Source organism: Selaginella moellendorffii, unplaced genomic scaffold (genome assembly GCF_000143415.4).
Source record: "Selaginella moellendorffii unplaced genomic scaffold, v1.0 SELMOscaffold_120, whole genome shotgun sequence".
In the NCBI taxonomy this organism is placed as follows: Eukaryota; Viridiplantae; Streptophyta; class Lycopodiopsida; order Selaginellales; family Selaginellaceae; genus Selaginella; species Selaginella moellendorffii.
In genome coordinates, this window is record NW_003314381.1 from 63,381 (window position 1) to 84,802 (window position 21,422).

A 21,422-nucleotide genomic window follows, 5' to 3' on the forward strand; every position below is an offset into this window, starting at 1 on the left:
TTTAAAAAAATCTGCTTCAAACAGAAATGTTGGAACACCACTCTATTGAGGAGGAAGTATCTAACAGCAGTTATAGATGCATTAGCAAAATCACTAACTTCCACCCAACAAGTCAAGTAGTCAGAAGCAATAATATTATACTCATTGCCAGCAGTTAATCATGAAAAATGCCCCATTAAATCAAATGCCATCAACTCAAAAGGACAGGTAACTGCAATTTACTCCAACCGCCTTTCCGCAACACGAGGGGGAGTATTACAAGCTTGGCACCAAACGCAATTATACATATACCAATTAACATCATAATGCATCTCTAGCTAATAGAAATATTTGAGTAGCTTTTCGATCACACAATGATGTCCCATATGCCCCCCTAGAATAGGAGAATCATGGTAGGCATGAAAAAACGTGGAATAAAGATCGAAGGCACCACTAGCCGTAAACGATTATCAAGATCTATCCCCACAAAAATAAATAAAGTTGTCCTCAAGGCGATATTGAGAATGTAAATGCCAGAATGGCAAATCATCAATAAATGATGCAAAATTCTTAAACAAATCTCGAAGCTTTCGAATCCATGGCTCAATATTTTGAGCTTCGCGAGCCTCATCAAGAGAAGGTAGACTTTGTTTTACACCTTGTGGACACTGAACATCAAGTACAGCAACCGCCGATGGCACAGAATCCTTGTCTAGAAAATCCACAAATGCTAGAATAACATGTTCATCAAAAACATAAGAAGAGAGCGAAGAAGGAAGAGGAGCTTGAGAAAGGGTATCGACATCAGCTATAAAACTCCCCGAGTGATAAACAACATTAAAACCATATATTTGAAGTTTCAAAGCCACTAAGTAATATGACTAACTAGGTTCTTCCGCTTTAATAATGAAGTAATAGCAGTATAATCACTTTCTAGTAACATTTGAAAACTATATAGATATGCATGAAATTTCTCGAAACCCCAGACCATTGCTAAAGACTCCTTCTTTGTTGTGGAGTAATTCACCTCCGCTAGTTGTAATATATAGCTTATATATAAAATAGGATGGCATTGACTAAGCACACTCAGGCTCTTTTGCATCAGCACACATTCAAAACCAATATTAAAAGCATCTACGTGCAAAATAAAAGGTCAAGTGGGGAGTCGTCAATAGCTTTTTGAGATCCATGAATGCCCCTTCACAATCTACAAACTAAATGAAAGATGACTTTGATGATTTCAACAATGCTCGGAACGATGCAGTGTAATCAAAAAGATGATCCACAAAACAACTGAGATACTGCACTTTGCTCAGGAAGTGTTACACATCATTCATACACTTTAAAGTAGGGAACTTTAGAACAGCTATAAATTTGTCAAGATTAACTTGCAAACCCTCATGAGAAATATGGTACCCAAGATAAAATAAAATACGACATATTCCTCCTACATCCCCTCCGAGAGGATCAAGACATCATCAATAAAATCAATAGTCACCTCCGACATATCATAAAAAACCTTGTCCATCATCTGTTGAAAAGTTGTTACAACATTATTTAAACCAAATGGCATTACCAAGAACTTGTACAAACCAAACAGTGTACGAAAAGCAATCTTAAGAATATCTTCTTTGGCCATTGGTATTTGCCAATATCCAGAAGAAAAATCTAGCTTGGTGAATCAACGACTTTTTCCTAGACAATCTAAAAAATCAATAGTGTGAGGAAAAGGGTACACATCCAGGATTGTTACTTCATTTAACAAATGATAGTGGATGCAAAAACAAATACTCCCATTACGTTTTGTCACAAAATGAAGTTCACATGCCCAAGGATTTCACGACTTTCGAATAACACCCTTTTTTAACATCTCCTTATCGTTTGCACATAAAATTTTGATTTCCTTAGGTGATCGATGACAAATAGAAACCTTGATTGGATGAGCATCCCTAATTGGAATCAGATGATGTATGGCAACCTTCGCCCCAGACAATAGGTCAAATTTAAAGAGATTTGCATACTCTTTCATGAGCTGGTCAACTACTATAACACAAAGACCGTCAGAGGGATCAGAAAGGGGAAAAGCAGAACAAAACAAAAATATAGAAGGATGCATAAGTCCTACAAAATCTTGACAAAATGCTAACCACAACATTCCTACCTTAATCTGCTTTGACATATTTGGCTTCACACAAAGCAAAAGGCTTCAAAAACAAATGCCAAATTGTATCATCGACTCAGATGGCCCTTAACAAAGATGATGCAATTGTTGGAAAGCATTAATCACAATCCTCAGCATGTCCAAATGTGTGTTTGAAGACATCCAAGAGAATACTCTAATCCCTATGAGTGGTTGCACTTAAACTATTGTACCACTGTAGCACTATCCCTTTGAGACATATAAGAAACTCACGTAAATATTAAACAATATCCCAAGAATGATATGTTGCAATCACCATGAAGTGATCGAACCCATAGTACACATCATCCTTAGGATTCCCATGAAAGAATTCCGGCTAAACGCGAGGATTGGCACCAAGAGGAGGAGGAGTTATACTATGTGCCGTGAATGCCACCACCATCAATTGAGTTTAATTGTTCAATTGCAATTGCATAACTTCAAGCAATTGCACCAACTACTGCTCCAGAGTCAAAGGAGGAAGAAATTGCTACTATGCTATGAAGATAAATAAAAAGGAAGGAGTAAAGAAAAACTAGAAGGAAAGGGAGATCTAGATAGTACAAAATCTAAACTAAAATCCCAAAAAAAAAAGAACAAAATAAAGGAAATGGAAAAAATTAGATTTAAACGATGCAAAACCTACATCTAAACTAAATCCTAAATCCAAGCACTCCTTAGGGACAATCAAAACTACCTCTCATCTTCATTAATGTGAGTGCGTAGAATATGGAAGGGAATATAGAAAATGTGTATATTAATTAGCCCAAAAACCATACCTTATATACAAGAGTGAGTGGTCTGAATTGAAACTAATCTGACAACTATCAAACTCCCACTACACTAATATTAGCATATAGCTGTACACTTGGACTTCATTTAGAAAACTTCATTTAGAATATCATCTTCATTTTAAAAAATTGCTATTAATATTTCTAGTAATTAATTATTTATATAATTATTTTATCACCTTTAATTAGACTACTCTATTTAAAAGTAGCTAGAACCTTCAAATAAATATATTTGGAACCTATTTATAATTTGAGCTATGAACTATGTTAAATCATAATTAAATTAGAAATAAATAATATATATAAATATATAGCAAGCAGTTTGTGATATTAGTTTTTGGGAAGTACACATTTTAACAGTTTATTAGAGTTTAAATATAGAGAAAAAATACTTATAACATCTAATTTTTTAATTGGGATATTTAAGATTAATCATTTTTTGATATTATTAGGTGACCTTTGGGGGAGTTTAAATTCTAGAGCTTAAAGTGTACCTTAGTTAGTCTTGTATAAACAAATAAAAACATATGTGTGCTTAATTTGTATTTATGTAATTCAAAAAATAATATTTTAAACACAACTTTTTTAACATAGAGGCATACATTGGTATTTATCACATATGCATAGCAAAGTCCAGGACAACATAAAGTCTACAACTTTGTATGTTGCATAAATTTTAACAAGAAAATTAGTAAATTAGTTAACCTATAGTAACTACACCATGCTCTTTTGACTCCATACAAGGCATGTACTTGAAAACTGTAGGATTGATATACACTAGCCACTTCCTACAAAATTATAGGGATGAATTCTAATTTCAAAATGCATACACATTTGCTATGATATATAGGGTGATTGCATGGTTATATTAATGCAAAATCTAAACACTAACCATGCAAACGAAGTATTTTCACACTAAGAACAATATCTAAAAAATAGACATTTCCCACCATCTCTAGGATCCCATAACTTTTCAATGGTAGACTATAGAGAAAGTTACAAGGTGATGGTAGCCATATATCTAACTATATGTTATTTATGTGCAAAATTTTTAGCTCCTTAATTGTAGCAAATATCTAAAATGAAAAATACATACATTAGCATGTGCATTAGAGAAGAATGGGCATAATTAATTACTTACTTATGAGTAAGTGTTGCATTCCAATGCTTCTTATTCACCATAATTCAATTATTGCAACAATTACGAAGTTCAAGCCAAGAAGAAAAACCCTTAAAAAGAAAGCATTACATTTTCAATTTGCAACACACTTAAATGCAACAAACCATTGCAATGAAAAACATTTTATATATGGTTAGGATCACAAGAAATTGATAAATATAACTTTATTACAGTTATAATAATATCCATTTGCTCATAGAAAAACCACCAAACTCGATACCCAGAGCACCCAAAGAAATATTTTACCTTCAACTCCATGTTCCAATTGATCATGCTCACCTTTGTATTAATCTTTTGCTGAGAGTGTTAACCTACAAACAAGCCAGGAAAAAATAAAAGGCACTTTCAGGAGTGATCAAAGCACCATGTTTACATTAGAGCATACTACGATCAAAATATGCCTTCAATTTGCAAACAATGAGCCAACTAAAAAAAAGAGAGATTATCATAACTAAATGATAACAAATCTGCTAAATGACACAAAAATAAAATTAAAAAAAAATTCACTAGACTTTTGGTGATGTCATGTTGTCTGAGATAATATGGTAGCATTTTTCCCATATATATCCCATACATATATAAAATATCCCATGACAAAAATATTGTACGGACAATCTATTTTAGATTGCTTATATAGCAATTGAAAAGTGATTATATACATAATAATTTTCATGCAATTCAAAAAGTAAAAATAAAAATAAATCTACACATATGTAATATATAATGCAGGCATATGTACATTCATTACCATGATAATTGTAGTATTAAAAATATAAAAATAAATAAAAGGATATAAAAAAAATATAATATCAAGATACTAGCAAATCCAATAGCTTTATATATAAATATGCCTTGAAATACTACATGATACATAATTGTTTGTATTAAATTCATATAAAGTATTTTTGGAAGTTTGCTTACTATAACAATTCTGAACAGTAAAGTATATTGGTTAAAAACATTCAAGTTTAAAATTGCAATATTTATTGAAGAACCATACTATTTTATCATAATATTTTAAAATAAATTCCTATTATTTTGCAATTTCAAACAAAAGTTCATAATATTTTTTAATGATTCTAAAATTATTTTATCTTTTGATTACGCAAAAAGAATATAACTAATTTTTAATATTGATTTATTTTTTTCATTAGGAGAGACCGAAAAATCTATCACTATAAGAACTTGTATTGTAATATAAAATAATAATCATCAAATTACAATAAAATTAATCATGAATATATTTATATTAATTATATGTGGTTAAAGTATGAGAATTACCTGTTTTGAAATTATATTTTAGTTTATATTTTATAGCATTCTTAATAAATTTTGAAAATATTATATTATGTTTACACCTTTCATATATACATCTGTGTTTTAAATAGGCATTTATTTTTATATTTAATAATTATATAAGTAATGTTTTTAAAGTAGTAATTTTAGTATTATCTGTATAAGTTGTTGGACAACTAAAATTATAATCTATTTTCTCTAATAATTTATAAAATGGTGCAATAATTTTACCAATATCACATGAATTTAATTATGTTATATTTGGAGTAAGTTTTATTAAAGTTTGTGAGGCCCAAATGTACAATTACAATGCTATATACTAATATTAAGATAGTGGGATTTTAGTAGTTGTCAAATTAGTTTCAATCTGGACCACTCACTCCTGTATATAAGCTATGGTTTTTGGGTTAATTAATATGCACATTTTCTATATTCCCTTTCCATATTCTACACATTCACATTGGTGGAGATGAAGGGTATTTGAATTGTCCTTAAGGAGTGCTTGGATTTGGGATTTAGCTTAGATGTAACTTTTGCATTGTTTAAATCTAATTTTTTCCATTTCCTTTCTTTTGTTCTTTCTTTTAGGGACTTTTGTTTAAATCTACCTTTTACATTGTCTAGATCTCCCTTTTCTTTTAGATTTCTTCATTTATTTTCTTTTGCTTTTTCCTTTACATTCATATTCATGGCAAAGCAGCAATCTCCTCCTCTTTCGACTCTGGAACAACAGTTGGTGCAATTGCTTGATGCTATACAATTGCAATTGAACAACTAAACTTAGTTGATTGCAGCATTCACAGCACGTGATACAGTTCCTCTTGTTCTTAGTGTCAATCTTTGACTTTGGCTAGAGTTCTTTCATGGGAATCTTGGGGATGATATGTACTATTGATTTGATCACTTCACAATGATTGCCATATATCATTCTTGGGATGATGCTTAACATTTGCATGAGTTTTCTACATGTCTCCAAAGGACAACACTACAGTGGTACAATGGTTTGAGCATAGCCACTCATAGGGATTGAAGTATTCCCCCAGACATCTTCAAACGTGCATTCAAACATGCCAACGATTGTAATGATGCCTTCCAACAATTGCACCATCTTCGTCAATGACCATTTGAGTCAGTGATATAATTTGGTGTTTGTTTCTAAAATCTTTTACTTCGTGTAGAGCCAAATATATCAGAGCGGATCAAGCTGGGAATGTTATAACTAACACTTCCTCAAGATTTTGTAAGACTTGTGCATGCACTTGCTCCAGCCACCCCTAACGAAGCCCTTCACTTGGCACAACATTATGAGATGTTGCCTCTTCCACTTCTTGTTGCCACTCCTTGTGGGAGATGGTCTTATTCTAATGGAGGTTGATGTTGCTGTTGCCTATATTTCTGTCTTGTTTTGCCCTTCCTTTTTCTGATCCCTCTAACAGTCTTTGTGTTGTAATGGTTGACCGGCTCATGAAGGAGTATGCCAATCTCTTTGAATTTGACCTATCATCTGGGGCCAAGATTGCCACACATCATTTGATTTCAACTAGGGATACTCGTCCAATCAAGGTTCTTATTCGTCATTGATCACCCAAAAAGATCAAGATGTTACATGCAAATGTTAAAGAGATGTTGGAAAAGGGTGTTATTCGAAAGTCATGGAGTCCTTGGGCATGTGAACCTCATTTTGTGATAAAGCTTGATGGGAATTGTCACGAATATGACTTCAGGTATCAAAAGTTACATGTCGACTAGTCCTTTCAAATATTCTTTCCTTACTATCACGACAGTAGAAAGTTAGTATTGCTAGACCCATTATCAATCTCCACTTAAGCTAGTTGAGAAACTGGTCATGTTATCTTATGGTAAATCACCATAAGATAAAGGGTAAAAACCACATGCGCTACAGGAATATTCATTTCTGCATCAACTATCGTCCGTTAAATGAAGTGACCATCCCTGATATATAACCTCTTCCTCACACTATTGATCTTTTGCATTGTCTAGGGAGAATTTGTTAGTTCACAAAGCTAGATCTTACTTCTAAATACTAGCAAGTACTTATGGTCAAAGAAGATATTCCTAAGACTGCTTTTCGTATAGCATTTGGTTTATATGAGTTCTTAGTGATGCCATTTGGTTTAAATAATACTCTAGTGACTTTCCAGCGGATGATGGACAAGGTTCTTTGCGATATGCCAAAAATGACGATTGACTTCATTGATGATGTCTTGATCCACTCGGAGGGGATGTGAGAGGAATACGTTCATGATGTTCATAAAGTATTAGATCGGTTACGGGAAGTTAGTTTAAAACTGAAGCGGTTGAAGTGCGTATTTGGGTCCAAGGACACAAGTTATCTTAGGTATTGTATTTCTCGTGATGGTTTGCATGTTGATCCTGACAAACTTATAGCTATTCTAAAGTTCCCCACTCTAAAGTGTGTGAATGATGTGCAGTGCTTCTTATGAAAGGTGCAATATTTTAGTTGTTTTGTGGATCATATTTCTAATCGTACTGCACTATTGCGAGCATTACTGAAATCATCAACATCATCTGGTCTGCAAACTATAAATGGGTGTTTATGAATCTCAAGGAGCTATTAACAATTCCTCTGGTTTTAGCATATCTTGACTACACTCGACCTTTTATTTTGCGCAAGGATGCTTCTAATATTGGTTTTAGAGGTGTGTTGATGCAAGAGATTTTAAGTGTGCCTAGTCAGCACCATCCCATTGCATTAAGAAGCCGTACATTACAATTAGTAGAGGCAAACTACTCCACAATAAAAGAGTGTTTAGCAACAATTTAGGGATTTGAAAAACTTCATGCATATCTATAGACATTACTAAAAGGTGATCATGTTGTTGTTACCTTATTATTGAAGTGGAAAAACCTAATTAGTTATATTGTTCGGTGGGCTTTAAAGCTTCAAATATATAATTTTGATGTTGTTTATCATTCGGAGAGTTTTATGGCTAATGCTGATGCCCTTTCTCGAGCTCCTTTTTCTTCTTTGCTCTCTTTTTATATTTTTTATAAGCTTGTTATTCTAGCATTTGTGGATTTTCTAGACAAGGATTCTATGCCATTGGTAGTTGCTATACTTGATATTCAAAGTTCACAAAGTGTAAAGCAAAATCTACCTTCTTTTGATGAGGTTCGTGAGGCTTAAAAGATTAAGCCATGGATTTGAAGGCTTTGAAAAGGCTTTGAGAATCTTGTATCACTTGTTGATGACATACCATTCTGGCATTTACATTTTCAATATCACCTTGAAGATGGCCTTCTTTATTTTGTAGGGACATATTCTGATGATCATTTACGGCTGGTGGTGCCTTTAATCTTTATTCTATGGTTTCTCCATGCCTACCATAATTCTCCTGTTCTAGGTGGGCATATGGACATCGTCATGTGACCGAGAAGCTATGCAAGTCTTTCTATTGGCCAGAGATATGACATGATGTTATCTAGTATGTGCATATCTATGTTTGGTGCTAAGCTCGTAATACTCCCCCTCATATTGCAAAAGAACAGTTGGAGTTAATTGTAGTTTCTTATCCATTTGAGTTAGTGGCATTTGATTTTATGGGACATTTTCCATGATCAATTGCTGGCAATGAATATGTTAAAATTGCTTTTGACTACTTGACTCGCTGGGTGGAAGTTGATGTTTTTATTATTGCCTCTGCAATTGCTATTAGGTACTTCCTCCTCAATTGAGTGGTGTTCCAACATTCTTGTCCAAAGCAGATTCTTTTGAATAATGGTCCTGCATTTATGGTTGAGGTATTTCATGTTTTAACATCTCAGTTGGGAATACATCACACTTTTACGAGTGCTTATCATCCACAAACAAACAGTTTGGTGAAATGGCTTATTTGGACATTCAAAAGGATGATCATAATATATGAACTTTCAGCATTCGGATTGGGATGGTTATTTGTCGTTTCTTTAGTATACATATGTCATAGGGGTGTAGAGTTCTATTGATACTTCACCATATAAACTCCTATATGGTCATGATTCAATATTACCAATGGGGTTTACCTTCATGATTATCATGAGCTATCGATGCTAAATAGTGGGATCAATATTTAACGAGCATTCTTCCACTTGTCCAAGCAAAGTCTGCCAAACACTTGGGCCACGTACAAGTGGGAAAATAATAGCATTACAACTCCTATCATCATCCACCTATGGAGTACAAAGTGGATGACTTGGTGTTAGTCCGTTTTCCCCATCTTACGGTACATAGTTTATCTAAAAAGTGTAAGCGACTAAATTTTCTATTTTACATTAGTCACTTAACCACATTTCCGACCACTTGGAAGAGTCTCACTCACAACTTCCAAAAATCTTATTCCAGATTTAGGGCTTGCTAGCCCCAAGAATGGCATCCATGCCACTCAGCCTTTGCACTTGGTCCAAGTGCTCCTCGTTTCTAATTCCATAAATGACACCCAAGGTACCACCCATATATCAGCCTGTTATGTTAAGGCCATGCCTATTCATCTTTGTCATACTGATGATTTAGCACCACCTACATCATAGTCCTGTCTCTTAAAGACTAGATCATCTGTCCATAAGTGATCATCCCAGATCCACTCCTTACCATCCTTAGGATGCCTGCAAACATAGGGAGGAACCTTCCCTAATATCCCTCTTTCGGTCCCCACTAAGTCCCCTTTTTATCCTTGGCCGTGTTTGCCAACACTGCCACTAAGTCAAGGCCCACATACTCGACCACTAAGTCCCATTGTCCTCTAAGACTTCTTTACCATGTGACTATATTTTTGGTCACTACACTAGAGGATTGCTCCTTTTTCTTTTCATAATCCGAGACTTTGGGATAACATTTCAAAACATCATGGCCCTACGTGAGCCTCATAGGTACTTTTCCCACCTTCCGCCTTTGGGTGCTATAGCCATGGAGCTTGAGTGAGGTTCCGTTGAGCCATGCCAAGTTCCAAGTAGGTAGTACCACCCACACTTGGATTGGGAGCATTAACCATTTGATCTCCCAAAGGAGCTAAAGCTAGAGCTAGCTCTTGAACACTTCACTAAACTACCCCATTTTCTATCTGTATTCACTCTAGCTTTGGACTCCTTAGTGGATGTATCATCACCCAACATGTGAGTATAGCATTCTTAGGTACACTAGCCTTTCCTGGCCAAATTGGTCCAACCCCCACACTCTCCCTACTATACTTTTGGAACACCCTGCAACCCCCTCGGGGGATGATCGCTTTAAGCTTTCACCCAACAGCTTATATTAGTATTTGGACTCAAACTCAAACTCAGACTCGGAGTTGGAACTCAGTCTTGGACTTGGACTCGGACTCGAAGTTGGACTTGGTCTTTGACTCAAACTCGGACTCAGACTCGGTCTCGGTCTCAGTCTTAGTCTCAATTTTATCTCAGACTCCATCTCGGTGTAAGCAACTAAAGAGAACGACTCAAGAGATGATCCATAGGGTTCAAATATAGAGGGAAAAGGCCCATGAATAAGATTGCACCCCTTTTTCTAATTGGTTAAGGGTTTTGGGATACTTAGGGTTAAACGTCCTTGGGTTTGAATAGTATTAGGCTGGGTGACCTCCTAGGAAGTTCAAACTCATGATCTTACATTTGGTATCAAAGCAGGTTTTAAGTTTGACTTTGTTGATTGGCTAGGGGAATCACACCACATGTTAATTGACATCTAGTAGGTCCAATGTGCTCCGACTGAGCTCGACCTGAGGGTAAGGTGTCAAGAGAGTAGGGCTCTCGAGAGAGTTGTGGCTCTCAACTTCCATTCACAAGGGCGTGAACTTGTAGGGAAGCATGGTGGATTGTAAAGAATGACTCGAAAAATGGTCCATAAGGTTCAAATATAGAAGGAAAGGGCCCATAAATAAAAGTGCACCCCCTTTTCCAATCGGTTAAGGGTTTTGGGATACTTGGGGTTTAGTGTCCTTGGGTTTAAATAATATTAGGTTAGGTGACCTCTTGGGAAATCCAAACTTAGGAGTTTACACTCGGGTCCTTTTTCTAAAGACTAACTTATTGCTTGCTTCAAGCTTGTTCCTCAAGCCCTTCATTGGGAGTTCCACTCCTACTCTTGACTTTTCAAGTCAGAACTTTTAATCTAAACATGTTACATTCGTTTGGCTTTCGCTTCGGCCACTACCCTTTCAGCTTCAATTTGAGGCTTAGAGATTTATGTCTCACAAGGGGCTCCTTGCTTAGTGGAAAGGACCATATCAAGGGTTGCAGCAAGTTAAACCGCAAGTTTATGAAGTTTGGCATGACGTCCAGCAAGCCAATCCTCCAAAAATTGTGCATGTACAACAGTTGAAATGTTTTATACAAAGAAATCAGGAACAATTGGTACATGTTCCTCCAAATCCTGGCCCACTACAAAAGAACCTTGATAGTCTTCTATTATTTCAAGAGGAAGGGATAATATGAAATTCAAATGTACGGTTACGATGCCATATACTAATATTAACATAATGGGATTTTGGTAGCTATTAGATTAGTTTTAATCCAGACCATTCGCTCTAGTATATAAGCTAGGGTTTTTAGGCTAATTGATATGCACATTTTTTGTATTCTCTTTCCATATTCCATGCACTCACAAGTTAAGAATTAAAATAATTAAAATATATAATTATTTATAATTAATTTATTCATTTTAATTTAAATTATAACTTTGAGTTTGAGGTGTATAACTATAGTTTAATATACTATTATTAGCATAATGGAATTTTATAGCCTTTACTTGCTTCTATATATAAGATAGAGTTTTGTATTATTTTAATATGTACAAATGAGTAGTAGTTATGATTGTGTTTAAATATATATACTTAGTTTAGATAAATTTAATTAGCTTTTTTCAAATTTTTTATTTTATTTTCTTCTTTATTTTATTTAACAGTATACTCCTCCTTTCTTCTCCTCCTCTAGTTTTAAAGTAGCAATTGATATGTGTTTGTCACTAAATAATTAGACTCATTTGAATATAATGTTCATGGCATATAATGTACCAAATTTCTTCCATGGAAATCCTAATTATTAATTTAGTCATTTTGTGATAATTGACACCTATCATTTTCAGGATACTACTTAGTGTTTACATAAGTTTTTCATATATTTCCAAGGGATAACATTGTAGTACTTTTGCAAATTTGAGCCTTCTCCCAAATGTCTTCAAGTGCGCATTTAAACATGCCAATGACTATGACAATGCATACTTTTGGCTTCATGGTTCACTGCTAGAATCCCAACCCAGCTAAATCAAGCTTCTCCACTGGCACTTGGGTCCTGCCCTGAGCCTTAAAGTGACAAGAACTTGACAAGTTAGAACCAGAACTAAAGAAATTCTTGGCAACTGTCATGAATATGAAAAGCAACCAAGATTAGTATGAAAATCTGTAACATAATCCTATGAGCCAAGAAAGAAAAATCAAAGAAGAACTCTAGATTGATGCCAAATAATGGAGACAAGTCTTTTTGAGCCACTACAGTTAATTAGCTATAGAAATATGCTAAGGGGAGGATATGCACCAAGAGGTTTAGCAAATCACTGGGATGAACATGTTTCACAAACATACAGACCATATTTCTAGACTTTTTTGGCATGGACTCAAACCCACTTTCACCCTCTAGGCATGACTACATACTAGTCTTATGAGTATTGTGACAGTGTCCATTTGTAAACCAGCCCTTGTAAGCTAGATGATGTCTAGCTTGATGGTGCGGCAACTAAGGTAACACCATCTGGAGCACACCACGCTGTTGTATTAATGCTGAAAAAGAGACACCATAGTTGAACACATCCAATCCAAGGCTACTGAACTCTCTCCATTTTCCATGTATCATTTTGACGTTGAAAGCGTATACATTTCCAACGACGTATTCCCCACAAAATGTGCTTATCTGGAGGCAAAGTCCTCTTTTCTCTGTCCATGTTATTGAATAAGTGCAGAGCCACCAAACCAAGCATTTAGATGTTTCACGATACAGCACTTCATTGTGTCTCGCCGTAGCATGTCTTGTGTGGGAAGAATTTTACCTATAGTCACAACTTGGAGCGGGAGCGAGTAACTTGGAGCAGATCCTTGCAAAGAATTTTCCCTGTTGCTGACTTTGGAATCGAGGGTACGAAAGTCACTGCCCGGATCCTCTTATAAGAAGCGACCTGGGATGAAAAGGCAAGAATAAAGATCACTGGAGAAAGAAACTGTGCTTTTTACCTGTCTCGCAATGAAATCCATAACTTCGTCTTTCGAGAGCGATTTTCCTTCTTCGCCGGATCCACGAACAACGCAGGCGAGAGGAATCTCACCAGCATCATCATCCGGGTACCTGGAAGAATATTTAAAACACGACGTTGGCAAAAGATAAATGTGGTGTCTGCTTACGGAATAACGGCTGCGTCGGCAATGCCTGGATGAGCGAGAAGAAGAGCTTCCAGTTCCGCAGGAGCAACCCTTTGTACTTGATGAGTTCCTTGAGCCTGTCGACGATGAAGAGAAAGCCATCGTCGTCGAAGTAGCCAATGTCTCCGGTGTGGAGCCAGCCCTCTGGATCGATGGTGGCGGCGGTGGCGGCAGGATTGTTGAGGTAGCTTTGCATGATGCAAGGGCCTCGCAGACAGACCTCGCCTCGAGAGTATGGAGGCAGTGTCTTTCCCGCATCCACGTCCATGACTTTGGCTTCGTGGTTCGCTGCTAGAAGCCCGGCCGAGCCGAATGGAGCTTCTCCAGCACCAAGACCAGTTGTCTCAGTCATGCCGTAAGCCTTGAGTGACAAGAACTTGAAAGTTAGAACCAAAACCAAAGAAAATTCCGGGACAACTCTGATGAAAGTCATGCAAAAGTTCTAAGAACCAAAGAAATTCTCCGATGAACATGAAAAGCTAACCAAAATCATGCAAAAGGTCTATGAGCCAAGCAAGGAAAATCGAACAAGAAGACCGTGAAGAACTAAGAGCGTACCTGACTAAACTCTTGGATTTGTGGAAACTTTGCTAGAAATGCTTCCAAAGTCTCCTTGGCCAGTGGAGCAGCGCCCGACCCGGCCTTCCTCAAAGAAGATAGATCGTAGTTTCCCACCGCTGGGTGCTTGAGGAGCGCGACCACGATCGGCGGCACCATGGGCAGATTGGTGATCTTGAATCGCTGGATGCACTGGAGCATGTGGAGGAGGTCGAATTTCCTGACCACCACCATCGTCACGGCGAGATAGATCATCATGCAGCCGCTATAGATGAGCCCGGCGATGTGGAAGAGCGGCAAAAGGATGAAGGTCACAACCTTGTCATCGTTGTCCCTGGGCTTAGAGGCGAGGATCGAGACCGCGGCGATGAGATTTCCATGAGAGAGCACCACGCCTTTGCTCGGCCCCGTGGTCCCCGACGAGTAGAGCAGCGCCGCTGGATCGCCCTGCCGGATTCTCACCGCGCTAGGGAATTTGCTCTCATCCACGGCAAGGAGGCTCTCGAATCGCACGAAGCGTGGATGATCCCGGAAGAATTTGGCGCCGACATTCTCCCCGTCGAGGATCACCGTGGGGAAACCCTGCCCGTTCTTCCCGATCTTGGCGACCAGGTCCGGCATCGTCACGACAAATCCCGCCCTGGAATCTCGCATCTGGCGCTCGATCTCGGCAGCGGTGTTGGCCGGATTGGCCGTGGTCGCGACGGCGCCGATGGAGAGAACGGCGGCGAAGAGGATCGGGAAATACACCGTGTTGCCGAGCAACAGGAGGACGACATCACCTTGGGAGACTCCGAGAATCGATGAGAGGCCCGACGCCACGGATTTGGCGAGGCGCTGGAAATCGCCGCAGTGGATCGTGAAGCCGGTGGTGGAATCGACGAGCAGCGGAGACGAGGAGTTGGATGGATCGGCGAGAGGGCCCGAGAAGAGCAATGCTGGGAGGTTGTGATGCGTCTGGAGTGGAATCGGGACTGGAGGGAACAAGCTGCGATAGATCCCGTCCTCTCCATGGCCGCCTTTTGCTGGATTCACCTCTGCCATAACCATAGCCGGGAAAATAGGGATTATGGAGCTGGTACGGCTCAAGCTCGCGCTGTGGCGCTGTTCTCGCGCGATCGGCAAGAACGCGAGCGCAAGAGATCATCTTGCATTTTGTTTTGGTGTCTAGAAGATTTCAAGCTGTGATCTTTTGCGCTTGCCCTTCCTACGCGTCTTCAAGATCTTGGATGATTGTCGCTTGCATCGCGTTTGTGATGTGGATCTGACGACGGAGTTCCATGCATGTTATGTACTCGACGAGATGCGAGGTGGCGGCCTTTTTTGCGAGGATGGCACGTTTCTTTGGTTCAGTCAATCGGAACTCCGCTTAGGCAGGGCAAGTCTTGAGGGGGTGTGTGTCACTGTTTCTATCTCTGTGGCACAAACCAAACCGGGTATTGCGGGAGCTTGTCGCGCCGTCCCAGCTTGACCAGGACGTTGTGGGCCACAGTTGACGTAGAAAGTTGATCGTAGATATCTGGGCCAAATATCGCTGTTGGATCGTGGTATTTTGTGAGGTGTTCCCTTCGCTGGATCCAGGCTGCGAGGAACCATAGCTCCAGTTCTTCTTCAAGGGCTTTGGAGGTATTCCTTGGAGGTCCAGGATGAAGCTTGTCGTCCACCTGTCCACTGCGTGCCACCATCCCTTGCCCTGTTGTTGTGTGAGTTGTTGAGAGTCGATGATTGCTTGGTCCGCGAGCTTGCCATGCGGGAGAAAATGGCTCTTACGTAGATATTGGATCATTTGTCACCATGCCATGTTCTCGAGGGGGAGGAGGCCAGCCTCCATGAACATAATTGGGAGTGCTACGTTTGTTGAGATACCAAGCTCGTCGGAGGTGAAAGTCGTGGCAATAGTTTCCATCTGAGCCCACTGCTTCTGTCGCCCTTGAGCTGCTCATGAAAATGATATAAAAGTGTCTGTTCCCATAACTTAATGTGTGCCTCAGCACCATACAAGGCCACTGTGGTGATTTGTTTTGAAAAAATAAATCTTCACGTCCCAGCAGGTCATCCGTGCTCTTTGACAGTCGAATTGCATGGCTCTCTTTGCAGTTCGCCTATGTGCTTGGATGCTTTGGTTATGTGAATAATATGTACTCATCCACTGCTTCAATTTTCTTGCCATCGTACCAGAATTTGCTTGTCTGGTCTGGGCAAAGACCATTACCTTTGTCTTTCCAAGGTTGATTCGCAGGCAGAAACGGTAAAGTGTGTCCAGAGCTGGCTTGCGGTTTGTTATGAAATGGGGACACCCAGCCTTGTGAGCGCAGCAGCGCTCCATGCTGGGTCCACCTTTATTGCGGAAGACGGATCAAGAACAGAATGTGTCAGGCGTGATCACCTACAGAACCTAAACGGATGTGTCCCTTCTGCTGACGTGGCATCCCAGCTTGAGATTGCGGCTTAAGTCCTCAACACTCCCACTCGAGCTAAGCTGGGATCAGCCTCGAGCAACTGCACACCAAGAGCTTGGACATGCTTGGAGAATGCAGCTAGGGGCAGAGCTTTTGTGAAAACATCTGCCACCTGATCTCCCGTCGCACAATACACTAGCTCCATTGTCTCCATGGCAACCTGCTCACGAATAAAATGAAACTGTACCTGTATGTGCTTGGTACTCCGTGATACTGCTCCCACTGCATAGGCTATGTCTGGCCTCGTACACACCATCAGGTACACTAAACTTCCCACCATCTGCCTATATGGGATCCGCTTCATATGTTCCTCCATAGGTGTGGTTGCTGGGTTCAGCTCACTGAGTTGAAACCTCTGAAGCACGTCCAGAATGTACTTCTTCTGAGACATCTGAATCACTCCCTTCCTCCTGTCTCGGAAGATCTGAATGCCAAGGCAGTAGTGAAGAGGTCCCATGTCAACCATCTTGAATCGGCACCCCAAATCCAGCTTCAACTGCTTCATGGTAGCACCTTCACTTGAGAAAAGGATGCAGTCATCCACATAGAGAGCTATCATGGCTCGAAATTCTCCCACTCACTTCAAGTACACGTTACTGTCAGCTGAAGTCTTGGAGAACCCCAAACCCAAGAGATAAGCGTCCATTTTCTCGTACCAGGCCCTGGGTGCTTGTTTAAGGCCATATAAAGCCTTCTTCAACCGGCACACTAAATGTTCCTTCCCTGGAACAACAAAGCCCTCTGGTTGCGAGATAAAGACCTCCTCATGTAGATCTCCATTCAGAAAAGCTGTGGTGACGTCCATCTGCTCGACTTCCAAGTTTTCTTGAGCAGCAATGTTCAGCAACATCCTGATCGATGCATGTTTCACCACTGGTGAAAATGTTTCTGCAAAGTCCACTCCTTCTACTTGAGAAAATCCTCGAGCTACAAATCTGGCCTTGTAACGATCAATAGAGCCATCTGGCTTATACTTGATCCGGAACAGCCACTTTGTACTCACGATTCTTCTGCCTGTAGGAAGCTCCACCAAGTCCCACGTTTCATTTTCCATCAGAGATTGATACTCTAGGAAAATTGCATGCTGCCACTCTGCTGCATTTGGACCAGCCAAGGCTTCTTGCAAGGTCTTGGGTACTGTGGCTTCTGCTTGGTGAAAGAGTGCTAGAAAGTCGAGTTCCATGTCCTCAGAAGGAACTTCCTCCTGCTGCTGGGACGGTGAGCTTGCAGCATAATAAAATGCTGCTGAGGTTACTGGAGGTGGCTCAGATGCACTGCGATCACGAGCTGCTCTGGCTTCAACTCTAGAAGCCTCAAGAGCCTGCTTTAATGCCACATCCTCTCTGTACTGCTGTCCTTGTTCAGTCAAGACACGAACACGACTGGATCTACGAGGTGCTGCTGCTTCCTGCTGCTGGCTGCTTTCCTGCTGCTGGCTGCTCTCACTAGAGCTGCCTTCCTCGAAATTGAGAGAAGGTGAGAGATCTGAGACACTCCTTGGAAGAGTTCGGCCTGCCCTGGGAGGAACTTGAGCCACGACTCCACCTCCACCTGTAGCTGCTCCGCCTGAGTGTGCACGCTGCCGTCGAGAGGCATCTTCCTCCTCGCTGTCGCTATCCTCAATTAGGGTTTGCTCACCACTAATGAGTAACGGCATCTGCTGCGAGGTGGTTGCTAGCTGGTTCTTGGTGTTGTACATCTTAGACTCGTCGAAGATGACATTCCTGCTCGTGATCACCTTCCTGGTGTTCAGGTTGAAGAGCTTGTAACCCTTCATCTTGCTGGCATAGCCAAGGAGAATGCACTTCTCACTTCTACTGTCCAGCTTCTTGGGCTCGTCCTTGAGTGCATAAGCTACACACCCAAAGATCCTGAGATGGCTCACGTCTGGTGCCTTCCCATACCACACCTCATAAGGTGTTCGTCCCTTGACAGCAGAAGTAATCAGCCTATTCCTCAAGTAGGCTGCTGTCTTCACAGCATCACACCAAAAGAAATTTGGCATGCCTGTCTTGCAAGATCGCTCGTGCCATCTCCACAAGAGTTCGGTTCATCCTCTCAGCCACGCCATTTTGCTCAGGAGTTGAAGGCACTGAAAGTTGCCGCTTAATTCCAGCTTGCTCACAGAACTCCTTAAAGGCGTTAGAGGTGAACTCTCCACCACCATCACTTCTCAGCATCTTGATTTTTCTGCTTGTCTCAAGCTCCGCTTGCAGCTTGTAGACCTTGAAAGCTTCAAAGGCCTCTGACTTGTGCAGCAAAAACTTCACTGCTACCATCCTTGAAAAATCGTCGATGAATGTGACAAAGTATTTCTTCTTTGTCCTTGACATGGTCTGCATTGGGCCACATAGATCAGAGTGTACCAGCTCCAGGACATCCTTCCCTCTTTCACTTACACCTGAGCGAAATGGAAGGCGATGCTGCTTACTGAGGACACAAGGCTCACAAAATCCAGCTGATGATGGAGCAATGTTCAGTCCTCGGACAAGTTGTCCTCTTGCTAGCTGCTGTACTCTCTTGATGGAAGAGTGGCCTAATCTTCTGTGCCAAGTGTCTAGTGTAGCTGGTTTGTCTTCCACGCTGCTACTGAGCATTAACCTCTCAGGATACACCACTTCAGCATTCAGGCATGTCGGCGTCCCGATGCTAGCTCATAGCCTTCTCGTGAGATGGTGCACCTTTTCTCGTTAAAGTCAATCTTGCAGCTTGCGTCTGCTATCTTCCCCACTGAGAAAAGAGTCTTCTTGACACCAGGCACATAGTAGACATTGCTCACGTCCACTTTCTGACCATTGGCAAGTTTCACCTTGATTGTCCCAACTCCTTGCACACTGTGCGAGTAATCGTCACCAAGGTAAATCCTCTTGTCGTCTGGAACTGGTCTCAGCTTGCCAAACAGCTCTCTGATGTATGTCATGTGCCTGTTTGCTCCTGAGTCCACCCAGATTACTTCTGCTTTCAACAGACCATGTTTTGTCACCTGCTGATCCTCTAACGAAGCCATGAACAGACTGCCATGCTCGTCATCTGAATCAGCTGCTGCAAAGTTAGCCACTTGCTTGCCTTTGTCTCGCTTTCTAGCTTCCTTGGCTTTCTTTGCTTCTTCATTGGTGCAGTCTCTTGCCCAATGACCAGGTTTCTTGCAAATGTTGCAAAGGCCGTCGTTTTTCTTCTTCTTCTTCTTGGACTTGCTCCCACTGGTTCCATCAGTCCCTGGAGAATTCACTGGGCCCAACCTGTCCCACACTGTTGCAGATCGCTTGCCCTTTGAAGATTGACCAGCAAATAGCGCTTGATCTTGAGATCCAACTCCCTCATTGGTCTCCATCAAGTTCTCTGCTGACTTCAACTGAAGGACCATTTCGTCAAATTTCTTTGACGAGTGAGTAGTCGCTGTTGTCAGAAGATACTTCGCCACGCCTTTGATGACAACCGACTTGAGCTTCGGTTCACTCACTGGTGTCTTCGTGATGCGTGCGATCTGGCTTGCTACCTTCCTCAACCTTCCAACAAAGGCTTGAATGGACTCACCTTCATGCTGTCTTACAGAACCGAGTTCTGTCTCTAAGTCCAGCAATGTGGTCTCATTCTCCTTTCCGAGGGTTGCTTTCAGGTTTTCCCAGTTCTCGTGCGCAGTCTTCGTGATGTCGAGATGGCAACTGAACACCTTGGCCTCTGCCTAGAATGCCCAAGGCCTTGATGTTCTTTCCATCCCACTCTTTGCGGTCAGCCTTGTCCGTTGTGGGAGGGCGCGTCCAGGAACCGTCGACCACTGGCCACAGCTCCTTCTACTCGAGTTGCTCCTGCCATCCGCTGAAATCCTTGCCATCAAAGATCTCTATGGCGTCGCGCACACTCCCCATCTTCAGGATCGTTCTTCACACGCGCTCTGATACCATGTTATGAAATGGGGACACCCAGCCTTGTGAGCGCAGCAGCGCTCCATGCTGGGTCCACCTTTATTGCGGAAGACGGATCAAGAACAGAATGTGTCAGGCGTGATCACCTACAGAACCTAAACGGATGTGTCCCTTCTGCTGACGTGGCATCCCAGCTTGAGATTGCGGCTTAAGTCCTCAACAGTTCTTGCTAGCAGCATCCTGTCACCGGCGTATAGCAGGAGGTAGAGTAGCATGCTAGCGAGTTGGATGGTTGAAAGCTCTTCATCGCTATCCTCCATCAGCTTTTCCAAACCATCCATGAATATGCCAAAAAAAAAGTGTGGGTGAACTTCAGTGTGACATGAGATTTGCGCTTGGCCTTGGACGTCGGCTTTGACATTCGTATAGAGCTGTTGTATGACTTTGATCAGCGTGCAGGGGGACTGAAGCTCGACGAGGTGTTGGAAGAGCTTTGTTCGTAGCACCATGTCGAAGGCTTTGGTGATGTCGACAAAGCAACTGTACACCGCTCCATTTCTCCAACTTCAGCCTGTCCATCATGATCCGGAGAGTCACGAAGTGGTTGATACAGGAAAAGTGTGGGCGAAATCCTGCATGGCCTGCCTTCTTGCTCCACTGGACGAGGTGTTTCTCCATGAGCCGTGCAAAGAGCTTA

The 21,422-nt window shown here is 40.8% G+C and overlaps 1 pseudogene; it reads right to left on the bottom strand.

Annotated features, from left to right (window-relative positions):
* Nucleotides 1-13,335: 13,335 nt before the first annotated feature.
* LOC9639586 lies at nucleotides 13,336-15,460 on the bottom strand (annotated as a pseudogene).
* Between the last annotated feature and the right edge of the window lie 5,962 nt (nucleotides 15,461-21,422).